Genomic DNA, 21090 nt, shown 5'->3' with positions numbered 1-21090 from the left:
GTTTGTTGTTGTCTCTAGTTTGTTGAGACGTGAACTTAGAATGTGAGTTTGTGCTCTTTCAGTGTTTTTGATGTTGGTGCTTAGGGTTATGAACTTTTCTCTTAGCATCATCTTTGCTGTATCCCAAGATTTTGATAAGTTGTGTCATTACTGTCATTCAGTTCAAATAATTTTTAAATTTCCATCTTTGTTTTTGAACCACTGTTCATTCAGGAGCAAGTTATTTAATTTCCATATATTTGCATGGTTCTGAAGGTTCCTTTTGGAGTTGATTTCCAGTTTTATTCCACTGTGGTCTGAGAGAGTGCTTGATATAACTTCAGTTTTCTTAAATTGATTGAGGTTTTATGGCCTATCATATGGTCTATCTTGGAGAAAGTTCCATGCACTGTTGAATAGAATGTGTATTCTGCAGTTGTTGGATGAAGTGCTCTGTATATATCTGTTAAGTCCATTTGTTCCAAGGTATAATTTAAATCCATTGTTTCTTTGTTGCCTTTCTGTCTCAATGGCTGGTCCAGTGCTGTCAGTGGAGTATTGAAGTCCCCCACTATTATTGTGTTGCTGCCTATCTCTAGGAGGATTATGGCTGTCTCTGCTGAGTCATGCAAGTTGTCCGGGAAGTCGGGGAAAGTTGGCAGTCACAGGCCTCAACCAGCTCCCATGCAAACTGAAGGGCCAGTTTCACTCCCACTGTGCCCCCCACAACAGCCCCTAGTCTTTTTCCAGGCAGAGAGCATAACAGGTTTGAAAACTTGCCCTGGGCTACCCACCTTCAAGCTGCAAAAGAAAAGAGCTTAGCTCCTCCCCCACCTGTGGCGTCTGCACATTGGATTTGTACCCTCCCCTGAGTTCTGGCCAGGAGGCTTCTCAACCCATTCAAATTGTTACAAAGTTCAGCTAGAGATTTCCTTCTCCCTGTGGAGTTTCACCCCCTGCTCCTCTGGTCACCCTTCTGATGGATCTCTGTGGTGCCAGGCAGGAATGGCCTGCTAGGGGATGCAGCGAGCTCCCAGGTCCTTTCTGCAGCTTCCTCTACCACTGTACATCACTCGGCTCTCCACATTGACTCAGCTCCAGGTAAAGTCAGAAATTTCTCCCACAAACAGACCTTCAGTCTCCCCAGTGGGGAGGTGTTTAGGAGAGGAGGGTCTCCCTTTCCCAATTCTGCAGTTGGGGCACTTACGGTATTTGGGTCCTGGGTCCTGCAGGATCAGTCCACTTCCTTCAGAGGGTTGTGGGTCCTCTCAGGATTGCGGATTTGTTCTTGCAGCCAATCTGGAGCTAAAATTCAAATGAGAGCTTCTGCAAACTGCTCTGTCGGAGCTGCAATCTAGTCCTGCTTCCCCTCTGCCAAGATCTCCTGCTTTCTTTATTATTATTATTCCATTTTTCTACTCCTACCAGAAATATTTAAAAGCGTCTGTTTCCCCATGGCCTCTCCAATAATGTACTGTAGGAGTTTTGGATTTTGCCAAACTGAGATAGTTGAGGAATTCTATCTCAGTGTAATATTAATTTGCATTTTTATCGGTGAAGTTTAGCATCATCTCATTTTTTTATTGTCTCTTTGTATTTCTTTTTTTCTGTGAACTATTCGTGCATATTCTTTGCTTACTTATCTATAAAATTGGCCTTTTCATTCACTATTTCTAGAAGTTTTTATATAAGAATACATATAAGCACTCAGTTTGTGCTATGAATTGCAAATGTCTTTCCTATTTGTCATTTCTGTTTTGATTTTGCTAATGGGATATTTTTGACATAATAAATGTTTGGTTTATTTGTGTTTACATTTGACTATTATGCTATCCAGATTTTTTTTTTTTTTTTTAATTTTAAGTTCCAGGATACATTTGCAGGATGTGCAGATTTGTTACATAGGTAAATGTGTGCTATGGTGGTTTACTTCACCTATCAACCCATCATCTAGGTGTTAAGCCTCACATGCATTAGCTATTTATCCTGATGTTCTCCCTTTCCCCATCTCCCATGACAGGCCCCAGTGTGTGTTGTTCCCCTCCCTGTGTCCATGCGTTTTCATTGTTCAGCTTCTATTTGTAAGCAAGAACATGCAGTGTTTGGTTTTCTGTTCCTGTGTTAGTTTGCTGAGGATAATGGGTTCCAGCTCTAACCCTGTCCCTGCAAAGGACATGATCTAGTTTCTTTTTATGGCTGCATAGCATTCTTTTATGGCTGCATGGTGTATATGTACCACATTTTCTTTATCCAGTCTATTATTGATGGGCATTTGGGTTGATCCTATGTCTTTGCTATTGTTAATATTGCTGCAATGAACAAACCAAGCAACTATCCAGACTTGATTTATAGTTAGAAAGGTCTTGGCCAGGCCAGGCACAGTGGCTCACACCTATAATCCCAGCACTTTGAGAGGCCAACGTGGGCAGTTCACTAGAGGCCAGGAGTTCAAGACCAGCCTGGCCAACATGGTGAAAATCTGTCTCTACTAAAAATATAAAAAATAAGACAGGCATGGTGGCAGGCGCCTTTAATCCCAGCTACTTGGGAGGCTGAGGCACAAGAATTCTTTGAACCTGGGAGGCGGAGGTTGCAGTGAGCTGGGATTGCACCACTGCACTCCAGAGTGAGACTCTGTCTCAATTAAAAAAAAAAAAGAGAGAGAGAGAGAGAGAGGTCTTGGCCTGGCTCCATGGCTCACTCCTCTAATTCCAGTGCTTTGAGAGGCTAAATTGGGAGGATTGCTTGAGGCCAGGAGTTTGAGACCAGCCTGGGCAACAGAATGAGACTCCATCACTACAAAAAATTTAAAAATATTTTTGATTTAAGAAAGAAAGGTCTTCCCATGATTCTAATAAATATCACCTATGTTGTTTTCTAATACTTTTAACATTTCATTTTTTTACATTCAAATCATTGCTCCATTTGGACCTATTTCTGTATCCCCATAACATAGCATGAGTACAGAACTGGCTTTCTTTTCTTTCAACTTGCCACTCCATTTTCCCAATGCTATTTATTTATTTAAAAGTCCATTGTAACTTTGATTTGGCATTCAGTCTTCATTGTGCACTAAATCCCCATATGCATTTAAGTCTTTCTCTGGACTTTTTCTACTCTGTTTCATTAGTCTGTCTTTTCATAAGCCAATCCCACACTCTTAATTATTGATGCATTATAATATGTTTAAACCCCTAAAAAGAATAGTAATTTTATTGCTTTTTTAAATCAGAATTTCATAGGCTATGTTTTGTTCACTTTTTACCCCGTAAGAATTTTATAATTGATTTGTCTAGTTCCAGGAAAGAAAATCTGTATTTTTTGTTATTATTGTTCCTTAGTAACTTATAAATGTAATACAACTGCTTTATGATAATGAGTCTGTCAAAGAACACAGTCTACATTTGTCTAAGTTAACTTTTGTATCCTTTTAATTAGAAAGTTTCTCCTCTAAGTTCTGAATATTTCTTAAATAATTCTTAATACTTTGTCATTTGTTGTTATTGATATGGGATTTACTCGCCCATTCTTTCTTTCTTTCTTTTTTTTTTTTTTTTGAGACGGAGTCTCGCTCTGTAGCCCAGGCTGGAGTGCAGTGGGGCTATCTCCGCTCACTGCAAGCTCTGCCTCCCAGGTTCATGCCATTCTCCTGTCTCAGCCTCCCGAGTAGCTGGGACTATAGACGTCCACCAAGACGCCTGGCTAAGTTTTCGTATTTTTGGTAGAGATGGGGTTTCACTGTGTTAGCCAGGATGGTCTTAATCTCCTGACCTCATGATCTGCCCATCTCAGCCTCCCAAAGTGCTGGGATTACAGGCATGAGCCACTGTGCCCATTATTTCTATGTCATTGTTTACATATATGAAGACTATTAATTTATGTGTATTGATAATTTTATATCCTGCTACTTTGCTGAATTTTCTTATAATCATTTTCATTTGGTATCTGTTGGATTTTTCAGTTGTACAATCATACCATCTGAAAATACAGAAATATTTTTTCCCCAATATTTATATCTCTAATTTTCTATGGTATTGGAGGTATAGGAATCAATTAGACAATGTTAACTAGTAGTAGTGATTTTGGGCATCTTTTTCTAGTTCCAGACTTTAGGAAGAGTATCTTAAGTGTTTCTCCACTAGGAAATCAGCTAGCCTTAAAGTTAAGATAAAATATGTATAATAGTATAAAGTTTTCATCAATTCTTATTTTGAGTGCTTTTTAAAAAAATCAAGAATAGTTTTGATTTTTATTAAATTCCTTTTAGCAACTATAAATATAAACACAATTTTCCACCATAAATTTATTAATATGGTAAATTACATTAATATATTTTGTATTATTGAGTTACTCTTGTATTCTTACACAAGCATTGAGAAGGAATCTCACTTGATCATGGTATATTATTCTCTTAATGTGCTAATTTGTTAATGTTTTATTGAGTCTTCTGAATTGATATTCATAACTAAAATTGATAATTCTTTTTTGCAATCTATTAGGTTTTAGTATCATCAGTGTTATAACTTATAGTCTGGAATTGTTCATTTTTCTAAAATCTGGAACAATTCAAATAGCATTGCCTACTCTCTAAAGATTCCTCTGTGAGATGAAATGGGTACATTTTGGAGTTGAAGAGATATTTGCAACATATATAAGCAATAATTAAGCTATTTTGCAACCTCTTCTTTAGGATTTCCCTCAATTTCATCACAAAATTTCAGTATTATCTTACAGCATTTAACCTTGATATTTTTGATTATGCTTATGCTTCTATAATATATTAATTTCTGTAGTAATTGACCCCTGTGGAATTTCTAAGTCTGCTGGGGTGAGTTTTGAATGATTTAGTTTTTCTGGAAAAATCATTTGTTTCATCTTCCAGGTTTTCAAGTTTATTTGCACAGAGTTGTGCAAAGCAGCTTCATAATCCCTTTTGTTTCTGTTATTCTTTTCATTTCTTATTTTTTTAACCATTTGCTGTATTTTAGTTTGGAAAGTGAATTCATCTGTCTTATTTTTAGTGTATTTCTGTTTCTCCTTGTATATTCTATAGCTTTGACTTCATGCAAGTAATTGCTAAGTTGTTTGGTACACAGATATTCATAACTTATCTTCCTTGTGAATTCTCGTACTTAGCATTTTTTTCTTTTTTTATTATACTTTAAGTTCTAGGGTACATGTGCATGACGTTTATATCATGTATAACTCCCCAATGCAATCCCTCCCTCCTCCCCCCTCCCCATGATAGGCCCCAGTGTGTGATGTTCCCCTTCCTGAGTCCAACTGATCTCATTGTTCAGTTCCCACCTATGAGTGAGAACATGCAGTGTTTGGTTTTCTCTTCTTGTGATAGTTTGCTAAGAATGATGGTTTCCAGCTGCATCCATGTCCCTACAAAGGACGCAAACTCATCCTTTTTTATGGCTGCATAGTATTCCATGGTGTATATGTGCCACATTTTCTTAATCCAGTCTGTCACAGATGGACATTTGGGTTGATTCCAAGTCTTTGCTATTGTGAATAGTGCTGCAATAAACATACGTGTGCATGTGTCTTTGTAGTAGAGTATTTATAATCCTTTGGGTATATACCCAGTAGTGGGATGGCTGGGTCATATGGTACATCTAGTTCTAGATCCTTGAGGAATCGCCATACTGTTTTCCATAATGGTTGAACTAGTTTACAATCCCACCAACAGTGTAAAAGTGTTCCTATTTCTCCACATCCTCTCCAACACCTGTTGTTTCCTGACTTCTTAATGATTGCCATTCTAACTGGTGTGAGATGGTATCTCATTGTGGTTTTGATTTGCATTTCTCTGATGGCCAGTGATGATGAGCATTTTTTCATGTCTGTTGGTAGTATGGATGTCTTCTTTTGAGAAATGTCTGTTCATATCCTTTCCCCACTTTTTGATGGGGTTGTTTGTTTTTTTCTTATATATTTGTTTGAGTTCTTTGTAGATTCTGGATATTAGCCCTTTGTCAGATGAGTAGGTTGCAAAAATTTTCTCCCATTCTGTAGGTTGCCTGTTCACTCTGATGGTAGTTTCTTTAGCTGTGCAAAAGCTCTTTAGTTAATTAGATCCCATGTGTCAATTTTGGCTTTGGCTGCCGTTGCTTTTGGTGTTTTAGACATGAAGTCCTTGCCCATGCCTATGTCCTGAATGGTACTACCTAGATTTTCTTCTAGGTTTTTATGGTATTAGGTCTAACATTTAAGTCTCTAATCCATCTTGAATTAATTTTCGTATAAGGGGTAAGGAAAGGATCCAGTTTCAGCTTTCTACTTATGGCTAGCCAATTTTCCCAGCACCATTTATTAATAGGAAATCCTTTCCCCATTTCTTGTTTTTGTCAGGTTTGTCAAAGATCAGATGGCTGTAGATGTGTGGTATTATTTCTGAGGACTCTGTTCTGTTCCATTGGTCTATATCTCTGTTGTGGTACCAGTACCATGCTGTTTTGGTTACTGTAGCCTTGTAGTATAGTTTGAAGTCAGGTAGCGTGACGCCTCCAGCTTTGTCCTTTGACTTAGGATTGTCTTGGCAATGCGGGCTCTTTTTTGGTTCCATATGAACTTTAAAGCCGTTTTTTCCAATTCTGTGAAGAAAGTCATTGGTAGCTTGATGGGGATGGCATTGAATCTATAATAACCTTGGGCAGTATGGCCATTTTCACGATATTGATTCTTCCTATCCATGAGCATGGTATGTTCTTCCATTTGTTTGTGTCCTCTTTGATTTCACTGAGCAGTGGTTTGTAGTTCTCCTTGAAGAGGTCCTTTACATCCCTTGTAAGCTGGATTCCTAGGTATTTTATTCTCTTTGAGCAATTGTGAATGGAAGTTCATTCCTGATTTGGCTCTCTGCTTGTCTGTTACTGGTGTATAAGAATGCTTGTGATTTTTGCACATTAATTTTGTATCCTGAGACTTTGCTGAAGTTGCTTATCAGCTTAAGGAGATTTTGGGCTGAGACGATGGGGTTTTCTAAATATACAATCATGTCATCTGCAACAGGGACAATTTGACTTCTTCTTTTCCTAACTGGATACCCTTGATTTCTTTCTCTTGCCTGATTGCCCTAGCCAGAACTTCCAACACTATGTTGAATAGGAGTGGTGAAGAGGGCATCCCTGTCTTGTGCCAGTTTTCAAAGGGAATGTTTCCAGTTTTTGCCCATTCAGTATGATATTAGCTGTGGGTTTGTCATAAATAGCTCTTATTTTTTGAGGTACATTCCATCAATACCGAATTTATTGAGCGTTTTTAGCATAAAGGGCTGTTGAATTTTGTCAAAAGCCTTTTCTGCATCTATTGAGATAATCATGTGGTTCTTGTCCTTGGTTCTGTTTATATGCTGGATTACGTTTATTGATTTGCGAATGTTGAACCAGCCTTGCATCCCAGGGATGAAGCCCACTTGATCATGGTGGATAAGCTTTTTGATGTGCTGCTGAATCCGGTTTGCCAGTATTTTATTGAGGATTTTTGCATCGATGTTCATCAGAGATATTGGTCTAAAATTCTCTTTTTTTGTTGTGTCTCTGCCAGGCTTTGGTATCAGGATGATGTTGGCCTCATAAAAAGAGTTAGGGAGGATTCCCTTTTTTCTATTGATTGAAATAGTTTCAGAAGGAATGGTACCAGCTCCTCCTTGTACCTCTGGTAGAATTCAGCTGTGAATCCATCTGGTCCTGGACTTTTTTTGGTGGGTAGGCTATTAATTGTTGCCTCAATTTCAGAGCCTGCTATTGGTCTATTCAGGGATTCAACTTCTTCCTGGTTTAGTCTTGGAAGAGTGTAAGTGTCCAGGAAATTATCCATTTCTTTTAGATTTTCTAGTTGATTTGCATAGAGGCATTATAGTATTCTCTGATGGTTGTTTGTATTTCTGTGGGGTCGGTGGTGATATCCCCTTTATCATTTTTTATTGCGTCTATTTGATTCCTCTCTCTTTTCTTCTTTATTAGTCTAGCTAGCGGTCTGTCAGTTTTGTTGATCTTTTCAAAAAACCAACTCCTGGATTCATTGATTTTTTGGAGGTTTTTTGTGTCTCTATCTCCTTCGGTTCTGCTCTGATCTTAGTTATTTCTTGCCTTCTGCTAGCTTTTGAATGTGTTTGCTCTTGCCTCTCTAGTTCTTTTAATTGTGATGTTAGAGTGTCCATTTTAGATCTCTCCTGCTTTCTCTTGTGGGCATTTAGTGCTATAAATTTCCCTCTACACACTGCTTTAAATGTGTCCCAGATTCTGGTATGTTGTATCTTTGTTCTCATTGGTTTCAAAGAACATCTTATTTCTGCTTTCATTTCGTTATGTACCCAGTAGTCATTCAGGAGCAGGTTGTTCAGTTTCCATGTAGTTGAGCGGTTTGGATTGAGTTTCTTAGTCCTGAGTTCTAGTTTGATTGCACTGTGGTCTGAGAGACAGTTTGTTATAATTTCTGTTCTTGTACATTTGCTGAGGAGTGCTTTACTTCCAATTATGTGGTCAATTTTGGAATAAGTGCAATGGGGTGCTGAGAAGAATGTATATTCTGTTGATTTGGGGTGGAGAGTTCTATAGATGTCTATTAGGTCCGCTTGGTGCAGAGATGAGTTCAATTCCTGGATATCCTTGTTCACTTTCTGTCTCGTTGATCTGTCTAATGTTGACAGTGGAGTGTTGAAGTCTCCCATTATTATTGTATGGGAGTCTAAGTCTGTTTGTAGGTCTCTAAGGACTTGCTTTATGAATCTGGGTGCTCCTGTATTGGTGCATATATATTTAGGAGAGTTAGCTCTTCCTGTTGAATTGATCCCTTTACCATTATGTATGGGCTTCTTTGTCTCTTTTGATCTTTGATGGTTTAAAGTCTGTTTTATCAGAGACTAGGATTGCAACCCCTGCTTTTTTTTGTTCTCCATTTGCTTGGTAGATCTTCCTCCATCCCTTTATTTTGAGCCTATGTATGTCTCTGCATGTGAGATGGGTCTCCTGAATACAGCAGACTGATGGGTCTTGACTCTTTATCCAGTTTGCCAGTCTGTGTCTTTTAATTGGAGCATTTAGTCCATTTACATTTAAGGTTAATATTGTTATGTGTGAACTTGATCCTGTCATTATGATATTAACTGGTTATTTTGCTCGTTAGTTAATGCAGTTTCTTCCTAGCCTCTATGGTCTTTACATTTTGGCATGTTTTTGCAATGGCTGGTACCGGTTGTTCCTTTCCATGTTTAGGGCTTCCTTCAGGGTCTCTTGTAAGGCAGGCCTGGTGGTGACAAAATCTCTAAGCATTTGCTTATCTGTAAAGGATTTTATTTCTCCTTCACTGATGAAGCTTAGTTTGGCTGGATATGAAATTCTGGGTTGAAAATTCTTTTCTTTAAGAACGTTGAATATTGGCCCCCACTCTCTTCTGGCTTGGAGAGTTTCTGCTGAGAGATCTGCTGTTATTCTGATGGGCTTCCCTTTGTGGGTAACCCGACCTTTCTCTCTGGCTGCCCTTAAGATTTTTTCCTTCATTTCAACTTTGGTGAATCTGGCAATTATGTGTCTTGGAGTTGCTCTTCTGGAGGAGTATCTTTGTGGTGTTCTCTGTATTTCCTGAATTTGAATGTTGGCCTGCCCTACTAGGTTGGGGAAGTTCTCCTGGATGATATCCTGAAGAGTGTTTTCCAACTTGGTTCCATTTTCCCCCTCACTTTCAGGCACCCCAATCAGACGTAGATTTGGTCTTTTTACATAATCCCATACTTCTTGCAGGCTTTGTTCATTTCTTTTTCTTCTTTTTTCTTTTGTTTCTCTTCTCGCTTCATTTCATTCATTTGATCCTCAATCGCTGATACTCTTTCTTCCAGTTGATCGAGTCGGTTACCGAAGCTTGTGCATTTGTCACGTATTTCTCGTGTCATGGTTTTCATCTCTGTCATTTCGTTTATGATCTTCTCTGCATTAATTAGTCTAGCTGTCAATTCTTCCACTTTTTTTTCAAGATTTTTAGTTTCTTTGCGCTGGGTACGTAATTCCTTCTTTAGCTCTGAGAGGTTTGATGGACTGAAGCCTTCTTCTCTCATCTCGTCAAAGTCATTCTCTGACCAGCTTTGATCCGTTGCTGGCGATGGGCTGCGCTCTTTTGCAGGGGGAGATGCGCTCTTATTTTTTGAATTTCCAGCTTTTCTGCCCTGCTTCTTCCCCATCTTTGTGGTTTTATCTGTCTCTGGTCTTTGATGATGGTAACGTACTGATGGGGTTTTGGTATAGGTGTCCTTCCTGTTTGATAGTTTTCCGTCTGACAGTCAGAAGGACTGTCTGTTGGTCTGTTGGAGATTGCTTGAGGTCCACTCCAGACCCTGTTTGCCTGGGTATCAGCAGCAGAGGTTGCCGAAGATAGAATATTGCTGAACAGCGAGTGTACCTGTCTGATTCTTTCTTTGGAAGTTCCTCTCAGGGGTGACTCCACCCTGTGAGGTGTGGGGTGTCAGACTGCCCCTAGTGGGGGATGTCTCCCAGCTAGGCTACTCAGGGGTCAGGGACCCACCTGAGCAGGCAGTCTGTCCGTTCTCAGATCTCAACCTCCGCGTTAGGAGATCCACGGCTCTCCCCAAAGCTGTCAGACAGAGTCGTTCGCGTCTGCACCGCCCTGGCTCTTTCCCCTGTTGGACTGCAGCTGTGCGCTGTCCGCAGAGGTAGAGTCTACAGAGACAGGCAGGCTTCCTTGAGCTGCTGTGAGCTCCACCCAGTTCGAGCTTCCCAGCGGCTTTGTTTACCTACTTAAGCCTCAGCAATGGCGGGCGGCCCTCCCCCAGCCTCGCTGCTGCCTTGCGGATAGATCGCTGCAGACGGCTGTGTTAGCAGTGAGGGAGGCTCCGTGGGCGTGGGACCCTCCCGGCCAGGTGTGGGATATATTCTCCTGGTGTGCCTGTTTCCTTAAAGCGCAGTATTGGGGTGGGAGTTACCCGATTTTCCAGGTGTTGTGTGTCTCAGTTCCCCTGGCTAGGAAAAGGGATTCCCTTCCCCCTTGCGCTTCCAGGTGAGGCGATGCCTCGCCCTGCTTCAGCTCTCGCTGGTCAGGCTGCAGCAGCTGACCAGCACCGATTGTCCGGCACTCCCTAGAGAGATGACCCCAGTACCTCAGTTGAAAATGCAGAATTCACCGGTCTTCTGTGTCGCTGGCGCTGGGAGTTGGAGACTGGAGCTGTTCCTATTCGGCCATCTTGCTCCGCCCCTTAGCATTTTTTAAAAGTCTTTATAAATCGCTTTTGGGTGTGGGTCCTATATTTACTGATTAAAATCACTGCCTGTGCTTTCTTTTACTTCATATTTGCTCATAGTGTTATCTTAATTGAGTTGTTATTAATCGTTGTAATGTCTTAGAAGTGTCTCTTGTATACAACCCAGGGCTACATTTTGCTTTATGATAGAAGTATATGACTTATTGCATGCACACAAACCCCAAAATTCACATCTAACTATGTTCCAATGACCAAAGCAAGTTACCTGGCAGTCTAGATTCAAAGAGTAGAAATAAACTTCACTCTTAGGGAGAAGTTACACAATATTGTGGCCATTTGGGTAGGGACCAGATCTACTTCAGGCTGTGAGGTGGACTGCCTGTGTAAGAGCTAACTGGGGAGTATAAAAGAGATCTGTGTCTGGAGGCAGGTCTCCTACTTGAGTAAAATGTGCAGTAGGGAGACACTGCCACTGCTTTTCTAAGGCTTTCTTAAGAACCATACATGCACTGGAAGAGAAAGCCAGCACTTGAACTTGCACTCCTCAGAGTACATTGATGGCTATTCAGTGTGATTGTGCAGACAGGAGTCTGGAAAGCTAATAACTTCAATTTTTTTAATGAAGTAGGAAGTAAGAATGGGGAGAAAGAGTAGCTTGAACAACGAGGAGCTTTAGAATGGTCATTGGAATACTAAGGTTGAAATTAACCTAAGGTGGATAGATTAAAAATAGTTTTCTCTATGCTAGCAACAAGCTATAAAAGAGGAAAAAATTTTAAAGGACCTCCTGAAAAATAGTAAAATGATACATAAGGACATTAAATAATAAATTTTTAGGTATATTTATTATCATAAAAACATGAATGCTCCCCCAAATTAAGTAAATGTAATACAATTCTAATTTAAATTTGCATAGGGTTTTGGGGAATTAGATAAAGTGATCTTAAAGGCTATATGGAATAATTAATGTAAAAAGGAAAGCTGGTGAGGAGTGACCTGCCTCACCAGATTGTAGCATATCATGACCTCCTTATTGGCCTTGGTTTTCGCTTAAACAAAGATAAGTCAGAAGAATAGAATAGAGGGCTCAGAAATAGACCCAGTACGTGTGGATATTTGATATTTAATAAAAATGGTATTTCAGTTAAAAGAAGAAAAGATGAGTTATTTTAAAAATGGTGCTGATCCAACATCCTGTTAATCTGGAAAAAAGTATTAATATATTGAGATAAGTTCCAGATTGATTAAAGAAAAGAAAAAAGAAATAATAGATTTTATATACATACAAACATCCTTCAAGTTGTTGATTAACCAAGATAGGACCTAGAAGTTATAAAGGACAAGACACACATAATTTCAAAATCTGTGTGACAGATGATTAAATCAAAAGAAAATGAGTGCTATGCTTCAATGAAAAATTCTAAAAAGGGAATGATAAATTAGGGGAAATTATTTATTTGAAACACATGACAGAGAAGATTTGGACTGCACAAAAGTGCTTACAAATGAATAAAACATAAATAACCAAAAAGAAACAATGGGCAAAAGAGATTTGCAGAAAAGACCAAATGGCCAATAAACATGAAATCACGCTCAACCTTGCTGGGAGTAAGGGACATGCAAATAAAATAACAACAATATATAATGTCATAGCCATTAGACTAGCAAAAATCAACAGTGAAAATTGCTGCTGAAAAGGTTGGGGGAGAGGAGTGCTCTCATATATGTGGAAATGTTCATTGTTTCAGTCTTTCAAAAATGTAATCTGGTATTATCCATTGTAATTAAAAATACATTTACCTATCCCATCATAGGAATCTATCCCATGGAAATAAAATCACTACTAGGTAAGGTATGCACACAGTTACGTTTATTGCATCATTGTTTGTACTAATGGAAGACTGGAGACAGAGTGCCCCTCAGTAGACAAATGGCTCAATATACTGTATTATGGCACACTCATATCATTAGTATCATACAGCCATTAAAAGAAATCAATTTGGTTCTTATTAAGGACTTCCCCTGAGCTAGGCCTCTTTTGATCCTCACCACAACCTTATGTGGTAGATGGTAATAATTTTACCGGATAGGAAACTAAAGCACAGAGAGTTTTTGAAAACGTACCCAAGGCCTCACAGAACTACATTCAAAATCTCTCCATTTTCTCTTTATGCCAGTTGAAAATAAGATCACATTATTATAAAACAAATGACTTCCTAAACTTGTACACACACACACGCGCACACACACACATCACAGGATGCTATATATCTAGAGTAGGTTTGTACTCCAGAAAAGAAGGTTAAATATTAGGTTTTTAACATTTTTACTTTTGGAAGAACTACATTTACTCTTCATGGTAAAAAAAAATGATGGATATAATTTCATAAAGCTTTGTATAAAGGAATGACCACTTTTCATGATTATCTGATGGGGATGGATTCTATATAATTTTTATTTTTACTTTTGTTTTTAATTACTTAATTGTATTTTTTTTTAATGAGCATAGATAATTGAGGGAAGGGGAGACTATACCCATTGTGGGAAAAATTTATATTAATGGGGACATAATAATGATAATTTTATAACTTCGCCTCAAGACTATGTCTCCCATGTCTCTAGAACTTAAAAAATTAATGCTGACAAGAAAAGGTTTCATTATTACATATAAGACTTAAAATGAAATGCTCCAAACATCAGGTTTTGAAAGCAGGGTTTTTTAGCAGAAGTAAAATTTAATCTACATTTTAGTGTATGCAGACCTCTCAAACAAGCAGTTTCCTTTAAAAAATTGGTGATATATTTCTCACATTAACAAATTTGAAGTAAATTTAACAGTGTGTTTAACCTATTGAATAGGAAATGGTAAGAATTTGTATATAGATTCTATGCAAATATTTATATACTTTAAATGAATTTTGCCATAAACAAGCTGTATTTACATTACTTTTAATGATATTGATTACATTGTAAATTTCTGAGGGGATTCATAGTATCATGTTATCATTTAAGATATTTTTTTCTTTTTTGATTCTGCTCTCCCTGGCTATCATCACTTTGGCATTATGCAGACCCTGTGGGGGAGAGAAATAGTGGACCCAGGTCCCAGAGTTCTCTTTGAATGGCAAAGCACGTGTAAGAGGCAGATCTAAAAGTGATGAGGCAGAGTAGATATGATCACAGGGCAGAAGCCTCACAGAAGCAGGGGAAACATCCCTGTTTGGAGTCAGGAGTGGGCAGGAGAATTTCTGTTGCTATCCATTTTGGAGAGAAGGCTGCAGGAGAAGGGCTGTCCTCAGGGGAGGCCCAGGATTCCTGTAGAGCCTGGAGATGAAGAGACTTCTAAGACAAGATGAGGATGTAGGAAGTTGATTAGCAAGGGATTAGGATTCCAAAGGCTGCAGTGGAAGGATAATATTGGGAGTTACCAAAGCTGAGAAAATAGAGAAGGGTGTAGGGAACTAGACAAGGTAGGAGGTCTAAGCTGGGATTAGGCACTTGCCTTTCACCCTGTAAAGGAAAGTTATGATTACCACGGACTGGCCTCCACCCAACTGTGTACAAATGATATTGGTGCCATAACTGCCTAAGGGTCCCAGGCACTTGGACCTGCCGCCAGTATTTGTTATATGGGCACGGTTACAGCAGTGGAGCGGAAGGGCAAAGTCTCCCAGGAGGCTCACTAGGGTTCTGGGTTGATGAGTACTGTTGTGCTGAGCCTTTGTATTCTCACTGTCTATATAATCACTTACAATGATTATTTCGTGAATATAAAACATCTACTCTCTACTTACAAGTTAAACTCTTTAGACTCAATTTCTGGGGATTTTTGGTTTTCTTCCCTGAATTCAGGACGTGCCCTACTTCAACTTGGGATGTGGACTGCTAGAGTGTCGTGGTTCTGTCATACTTGGCTGTGAGTGAAACTCATTTCTTTGAGCTCCCTTTGTTTTGTGAAGCTCAGTGTTCCAAGTTCTCTCGTCCCTAAGGTCCCTGGCTGATGACTGCTTCGTAACCACATTCTTCTAGCCAACATGATGTAAACCAACAAAGCTTGCCAGTAACTCTGTGATCTCTGAGAGATCACTTTAAGAAAAAAGGCTAAATTCATTGACTCATAAAACCAGTCTTTTGGCATACATGGAAGCCAATGAAGAAAGTATGTGAAAAGACAAGTTGCAACAATCTGTTCTTAAGAGCCATTGTTGGCCCCTTCTAAATGTCTGTTCTTTTAACTTTTGAAACTGCTGTCTTTGTATCTGAAAACATTAAGCTATTATGAACTAGAATTTGCCAATGCCAAATTGAAAGCAATTTTATGAGTTTAAAATGTCATTGCCAATAAAACATCATCAAATACTTTCTTTTAGTATTTCAGTGTAGAGTTGAAACATTTCTTTAGATCCAGGCAGGGGAAGTTCATTTTTGAAGATATAAGTTATGAGAATTTGAGAGGGACAATCAGGACCTAGTTGAGGTTTTCATGGATCTAGTTTTGATGTGACTTTCAATCTTAGGTGATTTTGATCTTTTCTTTCTATTTCTTAAGTTGCTTTGCAAACAGCTACATATTTAATGGTCTCAGAGTTCGTAAATAACATGGTCATTTATGGGCTGCTATTTGACATTATTCTAATATCCCCAAACTCTGCTCCTATCTGATTTTCCTACCTGTCTGGTTGGCACTAGGCTTAGAATAAGATTTTTTTTTAACCATGGTCATAGTAATATTCGTCCATGTTTCTCTGTAGTGATCCCTATGTCAAAATGCCAAACCCAAATATTAGTCTCTTGGCCTTTTGTTTATAGTTCTTATGAAAATTGCATAGCTCATCTGTGCTAAAATAGTAGTCTTTAAAATTTATTTTCTCCCATGAGGTTTATAAAACATGACTAAATGAAACTCGTGTTTTAACTCATGGAATGGGAAACAAATTGGAATATTGGGATATACTTCTTTCCCATTTAATGAAAGTATGACTAGACTTTTGACCTACACTGATTCAGGAAAGTGATGTTAAGGCAAACGTTTTAGGTAATTAACTCTCTTTCTTCATTTGTGATTTTTTTTTAAAAAAGAAGAAACTTTGAAAAATTAAAGACAGATACTAAATACTAACTATAAAAGGATTTCAGTATGAGGGATAAGAAATGTTTGAAAGATTCCAAGACAGATAAAGTATAAGAATTGCATGGATAAGTAACTTTTAATTCATAATATAACAGTGACATTTTCTTATTCACATTTACATGAAAGTCTAATCATACTTGCTTTAAATGAAATCTAATTGAGTACTTACAGATGAAGAACACTAAATGTAACTTTATATTTGGTCTTAGATGATTCATTAGAAAATCCTTGATTTATAGATAAGCAAACTGTCTCTAAGAGACTGGAGCATTTTTTAAAGCTCCCCAATAATTTAGGGCCAAAACCGGTTTCAACTCAGTTCTCTGGATTATTAGATATCATTAAATTAAACTTGTTAAAATAAAATATACATAGTGGAAAGAGAATTCCATGAATTGCAGTAAGGTCTTTGTGCTGGTGCTTAAAGAAAGACCTCATGCTAGGAAATTCTTGCCTTCAGAAATTACCAATATGTCACTTCCTACAGTGACATATTAATTTGTCACTTTATTTGCCTTAATCAGTCCTACATGGATGGTCCAGTAGGCCTGAACTCAGAATGTAGTTTATACCAGCTTTTAAAAGGCATTTCTTTACCCTATCAAGTAGCACACCTATTAATAGGCATCTAAAATCATACCAAATTTATTTTCCATAAGCAACACATCCCAGCTTCTCAGACCTACATTCTAAACAAGTAGCAAGTAAGTAGACTCTAGGTATACCCATTCCATTATTTACTATTGTCATGTCATCTTATAGAGAGATCTCTTAGACTCAACATAAAATATCCTTATTTTTTATTTTTGTTGATCTTTCATCAGCCTTTGACTCCTGGCTTAGAAATCAGTTATAAAACAAAATGCAGTAGCTCAGTATTGATCCCCCATTACAGATGCTTATGCAGAAGCAGGAACTGAGCAGTAGAAGTATTCTCTTGTTGGATAAGAAAATATTTGCCAGTTCATTAAAATAGGAATGTGTTCTGGACTTACTTTTGGATAAACAAATTGCATTCACTTTTTTCCCTGTCAGCCACCAAAAAGCAAAGACCTATATTCAGATGATATGAGTTTATTATCTGGAACTAGGAGTGACTTAGAGACTACTGGTTCTATTCTCTAATCACTGCCAGAAAGAAGAAAATGGCTTCAGATCAACTATCCTAAAGTCAAGGTGTTTATTTTTGGTAGACATTTCACCTAGTTTATAATTGACATCTCTATTAATCAAATTTCCTCAAAGTAATTGTGACCTAGGATGCTCCTTTCTGGTGCAAAGGACATGACATTTAAATCCAGAGAATACCTCTGGATTAAGATGATTATGTGAGCAAACGTGTTTTCTTCTCATAATTTTACCCTTACCTTCTTTATGACGAGTAGAGTAGTAGATTCATAAGCAAGATTAACTAGGATAGCTTAAAAGAAATAGAGAAGTTATTATCTTGTAAATATGAGTAATTTTAAAATTCTAATACAGTAATATTTTAAATTGCTTATACACATATTGATTTTACCACTTTCTGTTTAAGCAGAATATTCTTTTCCCCAGCCACTCTTGGTAATAGTAGTCTAAGTTGGGGAAAAACAGAGTTAAAATCTTTTGGAGCAAAACAAGGCCCAAAATAATGTTGAATATATACAGAAGAGAAGCTTGTCATTAAAAGTCAATGAAAAGAAGCTTTGGGGGAAAAGTAGAATTGCTAACAGTGCCACAAAAACAATACCGTGCTTCTCACAAAAGAGAGAAGCAAATTCTACTGTAATCTCTGCTACTACATTTATGACTATTGAGGTAAGGCAATAAGGATTTATTTCTTTTTTGTTCTCCATAAGTAAAACTAGAATGATAATATTCCCATATTTGCTTAATAAAATACCAGGAAAATAGTAAGCTGCTTATTTAAGAGCCTTATTTAAGGTTTAACAATAATAATTACAATTCAAATTTAAGCTCCGATGGACATATCAGAGGATTCCTTTGTAGTTTTCTTATTTAAGACATTGAGCACATGGAAGCAATTTTTTGATATTTTAACAAGAATATTTCTTGCCTGGAAAAAAATGAAGGTAAATTTATAGCTGAGAAATTATGTATTTGTCTAGATATTTGAGAGTAAATCTATTTTTCATATTCCACCCAAAATAAAAGAATAAAAGTTCTTATATAAGCAAATACTATTAAAAAGCAAGTGGAGTGCATTATACTAAATATGTATAAGCCTGTTTCAGGATTGACCTCACCAGATTATTGGATCATCTTGATGTAAACATTATGCAACCGATGTGTTTCTTGACTTTATAGTTGTAGAAATTAGATTTTTATTAGATCATCCAGGAGATATCAAGTCCTATAAAATGGAGTCTTGCCCTGTGATTTACAAATCTGAGATCTTAGCCTGAAATTCATAGTACTTCCTAATATATTTACAACTTCCTTTAGTTTTCATCTATTTAACAGATATATCTTGAGTTTCCACTGATTACCAGGCACTCAACTAGGAACTGGGAATACTTAAAATACATCATTTCTGCCATTTGAGTGAGGATACTAAATACAAACAATTTATTATAATTATTTATTGTTATTGATACATACATAAAATGTAGTAGGAAGACAGAGGAAAGATCTAAATCAATGACTTAGTATAACTAGGCCCTTTACTACTAGCTGAATGACTCATTTCCCCATTTTCCAGAAAGAATATGCATGAATTTTAACAATAACATTATACTAAGTTCCATGTACTCATATGTTTGCATTGTATAAGTTTTTAAACCAGTGATTTTAGGATTCAGATTGCATCTATTAAATCTTTTTCAGCCTTCACTTAGAAAGGGAGCATGAGAAGCACTGAAAAGCAAGGCACTGTGCTCTACACAGAAACCGTATATTGGGCTCACAGCTACTGAATGAGACTGACTGGTGGAGACAGTTTAGTGAACCTGGTAACTTCAGGGGTTTTTTTCTTACTTTTAACTGCAAGACAGAATAGGTTAATTGGTGATTTATAGTGAAAAAAATTCATTTAAAAATTGTTTTGTCTCCTTACAAGATATCTATTTGAAAAAGTCCTGCAATTCAATAGGAAGAAAAGGCTTTACTATAGTGTGATAAAAGTATGCGTCTTAAAAATAAAGGCAAATCAGTCAGATGTATTGGCCCATGCCTGTTATCCCAGCACTTTGAGAAGCTGAGGCGGGCAGATCACTTGAGCTCAGAAATTTGAGACCAGCCTAGGAAACATGGTGAAACCCTGTCTCTATTAAAAATACAAAAAACTAGCTGTGCATGTTGGCACTATGGTCCCAGCTACTGGGGCAGCTGAGGTGGGAGGATTGCTTGAGCCGTGGGGTGGAGATTGCAGTGAACCATGATTGCATCACTGTACTGCAGCCTGGGCAACAGAGCCAGACTCTGTCTCAAATTAATTAATTAATTAATTAATGGCAAATAAAATTTATTTGTGATTTATTTAGAATATTGGTACTTGAAAATAAATTTTTTCAGTGATTCAATCTACCATAAATGTTTAATAATTCTTCAGTTAAGAATTATTTAGCCATTTTCAAATATATTTAATCAGATATTTTCGAGGAATGCTATTAGTTCTCAGATGGGCAGATTTTTGGAATATACAAAGTATGGAAAAACTTTCATAGGATAAAAAAGAATAAAAATAAAACGTACATTCCTTGAGTGCACAATATTTGCCAGATATTCTAATGTTAGCAGGCATTTCCAGTTTGGGAACTATTATAAATACAGATGTTATGGATAGTCTTACCTCTCAGAGTACATGTGCACGATTTTTGTTGGTTATACATCTGAAAATTATCATTTCTAAATCACATCATAGGTATGTATTAGCTTTAGGTGATAACACTAAGCATTTCCCAAAGTGGTTGCCCCAAGTTTTCCTCTCATTTATGGTATAAAAGAATTCCAGAAGCATTTATTTCATCTTATAAGAGCCAGAACCCTGATTATATTATTAGCATTAGAATTAAATTTAAAAAGTTAAGCCAAATAGAGACCAGGCCTGGTGGCTCACACCTGTAATCCCAGCACTTTAGGAGGCTAAGGCAGGTGGATCACTTGAGGTCAGGAGTTCGAGACCAGCCTGGCAAACATGGTGAAACTCCATCTCTACTAAAAATACAAAAATTGGCTGGGCATGGTGGTGGACGCCTCTACTCTCAGCTACTTGCGAGGCTGAGTCAGGAGGATCACTTAAATCTGGAAGGCAGAGGTTGCAGTGAGCTGAGATCCTGCCACTGTACTCCAGCCTAGACAACAGAACAAGACTCAATCTCCAAAACAATACAAAATGAAACAAAACTAAAACTAAAACCAAATAGAATTTCAAGAAACGGAAAAAAAAAAAAAAAACAGTAACAAAAATTAACCCAAAGCATGACCTAAGTTGAGAATCAGACATAGCTGAAGACAATTTATAGAACTTTCAATTTACGGAAATTATTCAATATGCAGCACAAAGAAATAAAGATGGAAAATATGAGCAATTAAGAGACACTGAAGGTAGAATGGGAAGGTCCAACATATGTCAGAGAGAAGTTCCAGGAGGAGAGAATGGGGGGAAGCAATAGTCAAAGAGATAATAGCTGAACAGTATTTATGTTAGATGATAGACATTAATCCTCAGATTTAAGGAACTCAGCAGATTCCAAACGGAATAATTAAACACCCATACCTACACATAAAATTTTAGAGCACCAAATAGAAAGAATATTAAAGA

At 37.5% G+C, this 21090-nt stretch overlaps 1 protein-coding gene across 2 annotated transcripts in view; it reads left to right on the top strand.

The window, feature by feature from the left end:
- The window catches only part of CUNH2orf88 (chromosome unknown C2orf88 homolog), a 68242-nt gene that overhangs the window by 11227 nt on the left and 35925 nt on the right, over nt 1-21090 (top strand). The window contains exon 2 of one of the 2 annotated variants that reach the window (XM_033230858.1): nt 19155-19279. The exons of the other annotated variant lie outside the window; for it this stretch is intronic. The gene's annotated coding sequence lies outside the window, so the exon portion shown is untranslated. The remainder of the gene's footprint in view (nt 1-19154; nt 19280-21090) is intronic. 2 annotated transcript variants of the gene reach the window in all.

Source organism: Trachypithecus francoisi, unplaced genomic scaffold (assembly GCF_009764315.1).
Source record: "Trachypithecus francoisi isolate TF-2019V2 unplaced genomic scaffold, Tfra_2.0 Lachesis_group13, whole genome shotgun sequence".
NCBI lineage: Eukaryota > Metazoa > Chordata > Mammalia > Primates > Cercopithecidae > Trachypithecus > Trachypithecus francoisi.
This window is presented reverse-complemented; position numbering and strand designations above follow the sequence as displayed.